Here is a 5,868-nt window from a genome sequence, read left to right on the forward strand (position 1 = left end):
CCACAGAATAAATAAAATAATGAAAAAAAAAATTCCTCTGTGCCCCTTGGTTTCTGTGGCTGTTGGCTTCACTCACATACATACATACATACATACATACATACATACATATATATATATATATATATATATATATATATATATATATATATATATTGTGATGCCGAGACAGCAAAGATGAAGTAGAGAGGAAAGAAGCAGGCGGAGGAAGACGAGGAAGTGGGATAAAAGAAAGGCTAGGCAATCGAGCGGACGCTCAGCTCAGGGCGTCTCGGTGTCTGTCATTACAATGGCGCAGTCGACCAACGTCAAGCCCGGCCCGGACCTCCACGACCCGTCGCTCCTCCTTCGAAGCGGCCGGGCAGTCCCACGGCCGGCTCCCTCGGCGCCTGGAACCCCTCTTCCGCCCGAGAACGGCGTCCATGCCTCCTCGGCGGATTCGGCCTTAGCCCTTCTTCCCGAAGCCCTCTCCATCCTCCGGGAGTTATCTGCTTCTTTAACAGCAGCGCTTGGCCGCGCTTCACTGTCCTCTGGATACCGAGTAACCCCGGTACATATTCCGGAGTTCCGTGGATTTTCTGACGACGCTGAAGCGTGGATTCAAGTGGTCGACGCTGCTGCCCGGCGTTTCGCCTGGTCTCCAGCCACCACGCTCGCCGTCGCGGAAGACCATCTCCGCGGTGCCGCCCGCGCCTGGCACCAGTACGAAGGCCGGCGCTACACCACTTGGCCGGCCTGGACCTCTGCCCTTCTTGCCGCGTTTCCACCCCTGCCCAGTGCGCACAACGCCAAACTCATGACGATGAGAGCATGGCGCCAGGCTCCAGATGAAGACGTTGCCCTTGACAATCATGATAAGGTACGTCTTCTGCAGGCGTGCAGGGGCCGCACTTGGCCGCAGCAGGCGTTGGGCTCTGAGGCGCCCATTGCCGCGGTAGAAGCATCGGAGCTCGTGCAGGTCGGCTCCAACACAATCGTCAGTCCGCCACCGCAGTCACCGCAGCCGACGAGCGGATACGCGTCCTCCGTGGTGCACCGCTCTCAGATGACCGCCTCGCTCGCCGAGGTGTCGGCAGTTCCCGACCAAAGTGCAGCCAGCGCTCCTCCCAATTCCATCGGGAGCGCGGGCTCCGTCTCAGCAGTGCTACCGTCCCCGCTGCTGTCTCGGCCTCCGTCTCATGGACCGATGAGGCATCCCAACATTCCGGCATCGACGTATGATGGGCACTGCTTCGGGCGGTCCGCGGCGCAGCCGCCTCTTGCAGGCCGTGCTGGATCCGTGCCGCCACCTTCGCCACGGCACCCGTACTTCGCTAGCTCGGTGACGGAGGCTCCAGGCTCAGTGGCTATCAGCAGCGTCATCGGGTGCGAAAGTCCGAGCGGTAATAGCCTGGGTAGCATGCCGCCTGGAGTGCGGTCGTCTGGGTTGCCACCTCAACAGATGACGGCCACTCCAGGACAACCGCGTCCCCTGCTGCCGGGACGTCAGTTTCATGAGCCAATTTTCCCAGACAACGAAATCCGGTGCCAGCCTGTTTCCAGCGTGGACTTCCGTGAAGAGGCCCGCATCGACGAGAGTCACGAGGCCCTTAGCGGAAAGCGGACCCCTCCAGTGTCACCTGCTCGGCAGCCAGAAACTGCCGGGTCCCGCTCCGGATCCAGACGCAGGCTACCAGTAGGCCCTTCGCGGCCTACTGGTGGTTTTCCGGGCGGCAACGGGCCGTCAGTATCGCGCCTCCGAATGTTCCAAATCGAGCGAGGATTGGACGCTCCCACGTCCCCTCCCGTTAGAGAGAGGCTGCAGCAGGACAGGCAGCTTGATGAGGATCGAGAAGATAGTCCGCCACCGGCGTCGCCCTTGATGCGTAGACGCAGCTTCGAAGACACCACCTTGCATGACGACCTCGCAGGGCCACGGTCGAGAGTCTGCAACTGTCCGGGTACTGTCCTACTCTGCCGCGGTCCTCCACGCCGATCCACCAACGGACGACTTCGCGGCGCCTATGTCAGGGATGCCGATGATATGGACGACCTATTCATGATCAGAAAGAAGAGAAAGAAGAAGGAAAGAAAGTGGAGGAGAAGAAAGAAGAGAAAGAAGAAGAAAAGAAAGTGGAGGAGAAGGCTGAGGAAGTCCTGCCTCCAGCCAAGCCTGCTCATCCCCCTACTTCAATGCCAAATGACGGGCCTCTAATGACGGGCGGCCCCGGCTCCGGCAAGGGTACCCAATGCGAAAAGATAGCGTCCAACTCCGGCTTCACGCACATCTCTTCCGGTGACCTGTTGCGGGCGGAGGTGCAGTCCGGCAGCAACCTGGGCAAGGAGGTGAACGGGATCATGACGAAAGGAGAGCTCGTCCCACTGGTCATGGTCTTGCAGCTGCTGAAAGAAGCAATCAGGAAGAGCGTGGCGACAGCCAAAGGGTTCCTGATCGACGGTTACCTCAGGATCACCGAGCAGTGTGACCGCTTCGAGGCTGAGGTGTGCAAGTGCACCAACCTGCTCTACGTCGAGGTGAAGGACGAGACCATGAAAGAGCGGCTGCTGAAGCGGGGCGAGACGAGTGGCCGCGTGTACGACAACGAGGTCTGGGAGCGACGACGCCTACCATCAACAGGGCGTCCGCAGTCGTGGCCGAGTGTAATGCCGAGACAGCAAAGATGAAGTAGAGAGGAAAGAAGCAGGCGGAGGAAGACGAGGAAGTGAGATAAAAGAAAGGCTAGGCAATCGAGCGGACGCTCAGCTCAGGGCGTCTCGGTGACTGTCATTACAATATATATATATATATATATATATATATATATATATATATATATATATATATATATATATATATATATATATATATATATATATATATATATATATATATATATGCCGCCGCGGTGGCTCAGCGGTTATGGTGCTCGGCTGCTGTCCCGAAAGATGCGGGTTCGATCCCGGCCGTGGCGGCTAGAATTTCTTTGGAGGAGAAATTCTAGAGGCCCGTGTACTGTGCGATGTCAGTGCACGTTAAAGAACCCCAGGTGGTCGAAATTTCCGGAGCCCTCCACTACGGGGTCTCTCATAGCCTTAGTCGCTTTGGGACGTTAAACCCCATAAACCAAACCAACCATATATATATATATATATATATATATATATATATATATATATATATAAAGCGCATAAAGAGCTACCGTCGAAATAGCCGCTGCCAACCAGTCAACAAAGGGAAAACATTCATTCGCTGCAAAATAATTTCTCTCCCACTTATTCCTCTCTCCACAATCACGTGCCAGTTGTTTTCAGCTTCTGCAGAAGTAAACCTAACAAGCCCAAGCGTGCTTGCCAGCACACCATGCCCAACTAATGTGTACACCATCCGTCAGAAGTTAATGGAAGGAAACTCTGTCGAATAAATTGAATTTCCTTGCTTCCAGGGCATATTGTGTGGGGTTTACTGAAGCATTGCAAAATACATGCATCCACAATTAGATGCATATATCTTTTCTAGAATGCATGCAAAGATTGCAAGGAACTCAATGTTGCCTCTGTGGCCTTCCAACACCTTTTAACTGTGGACACCGTGACTTTTTGTGTAAAGACAAGAAAGTAAGTTTGAGGTCTGGGGCTTAGCGCAAAAAAAAAGAAACTCTACGTGGTCAGGAGAGTGAGCTCGCTGAAAATTATACCAGTATGAAGGAATATACATGCTTGATCTGCGTGAAAAAAATTATCGCCTGATTGGGCAGCAAGGACTAAACTAAAACTAAACTAAAGAACTAAATTCTTTTCCACGAATTCACAGCCCGTAAACTCTTCTACACCAGTGTGAAATATGTGTGATTCCTTTTCCCTATACGCAGGTCACTACGGTTTTGTCTGCATGAAATCGTGCACTCTCCGACCGAGGCGCAGGTCCTAGACTTTTCTGAAAGTCTCGGGCGTTTGGCCTCATGGTACTAGCTTTAGCATCTTCATTGGTGACAATACCAGAGCCGATAAAGATACTACCACCCTCAACCTAGTGCTATGCGCGATGAAAGGAAAGTAAGAAAAGTGAAGTATGCACTGCGGAATTAAGTATAAATCTCGAAAATGCGAGATATTACAGTTCCCAGAAATACTATCGCTACAAATTCGGATTTGGCCTAACAACAAAAATCAACCTACATTTTTTTTTTTTTTTTGCAGGTTGGACATCCTTCCCTGGAAAATTTCTTTCTTCTTCATTTCCGCACCATGGCTTCCGAAACAAGTTTCTACTGAGGGTCTTCTGCCCTCATCGTCATGCGGTTATGAACCTGTCTTGCATGCCCCCAGTTTTTCGTTATTCCCTTTTGGCTTTTTCTCTAAATTCTCCAATTTTTCCTGTTTGAGGCCCTGATTCTTTCGTATTTCCTTGCTCTACACGCGCGATAACTTCGTCAGGTGCAGGCTCCCTACACTTTTATTTTTCCCTTTTCTTTTATTCTCCAAGGGCCTCCAACAAAATAAACAAGGGTGTGTTGTCGTGGGAGAAGAAGAAATTCGGGATGAGCATGTAATTTGCCCAGAGGAGCTAAACGACCTGCGCCAGGGGTCTCGAACTCATTTTAGCGCACAGGCCACACTGACAAACTTTTGCTTCCAGCGAGCCAGTAGCCGGAGAGGGCAGAGCAGAAAGACTCGTCTAAAGAATAAAATTAGTAGAGCTAAGCCTAATGTCTCAGGGCAGTAATCTGCGAGTCATGATAGACGCTAGCGGTCGAGAGCTATGGAAGGATTGTCCAAGCTAGACGGTTGTCCGAAGCTGGGCCGGGAACGCAGGCGGCAGCTCTGCTCTCTGTCCCGTACGCCATCTCCAGAGCAAAATCGCTCACAGCAAAGACGGAGAGCACTACGCAAAGCCGTAAACCTCCGCAGAGTGGCGCAGCTGTTCGAACGGCTCCTGTTACGGGCCCGGTCGGCCCACTCCAAGAACCGGTGCGACTAACTGTCACTCCCATTCCACCTTCAAAACACCATAGGGAAACCTCCCCGAAAATAGACACCTATAGCATAACTTGTACCGGTTGCTGTTACCGCTATCGGAGTACCGGGAGCTCGCGCGCAACAAAAGCGCATGTGCAAGTCATCTTGACGGCGCCAGACGGCGCCAGGCACCCGGCAGCTGCGCGTGTGCCTGCAGCATCGGGACCAAACAGCGCGTGCTCACCGGCGGTGGGCGGGCTCCCGGGACTCTGGTAACGATAATGGTAGCACGATGCACGGTATGCTAAAGGTTTCTAATAGTCGATTAAGTTTTAGGATCCCGCCACGACTGGAAGCAGCCGCAGGGAGCAACAAACAAAGGGAACAACTTTGGGCCGTCCAGCAGGTCATCGAGGCGCTGGCCCGGCAGGGACCCAGCGAGCCGGCAACGGCGAGCGGGGACCCAGGCCGCGCGGCCGGCGCCCAGAGGACTACGTAGGCCCCGTCCGGAGCGCGCGCGCGAGCGCGCTTTCTACTGCAGGCCCCAAATAAACGTTTTAACAATCCAATCGCAGTTGGCAATCCGCCACTCTACGGGCTCGCCCAACCGGGCAGCCTTTCGTGCGACGCCAAAACGAACCCATAAGAGCGCACCAGCCAACCGACCGGTGATCAGCTTGGCATAAAAAAGAAGTGGCGAAACAAACACGCCATTCAAAAGAATTCAAAAAGGCACACCAGTTTTTCGCGGAACTCGCGCTTAAATATTGAGCCAATTTCAAAGAGAACCGCAACAGGTTCTAGTAAGATAACGCCACAACTTGCCAAGGTCCTTAATTTGCATTTTTATGAATAAGCAATGTTATGACAACCATCAGCTGCGCACTCCGGTCGCCGTTGGGGACTGCAGTGTTACGTCTGGTGAAGCCCAGA

The 5,868-nt window shown here is 52.9% G+C and overlaps 1 pseudogene; it reads left to right on the top strand.

Annotated features, from left to right (window-relative positions):
• The first annotated feature begins 289 nt into the window (after positions 1-289).
• Positions 290-2,664, top strand: LOC149364041 (uncharacterized; annotated as a pseudogene).
• The last annotated feature ends 3,204 nt before the right edge of the window (positions 2,665-5,868 follow it).

This window comes from Amblyomma mixtum, chromosome 2 (assembly GCF_055824585.1).
Source record: "Amblyomma mixtum isolate Tamu chromosome 2, ASM5582458v1, whole genome shotgun sequence".
Taxonomy (NCBI): domain Eukaryota; kingdom Metazoa; phylum Arthropoda; class Arachnida; order Ixodida; family Ixodidae; genus Amblyomma; species Amblyomma mixtum.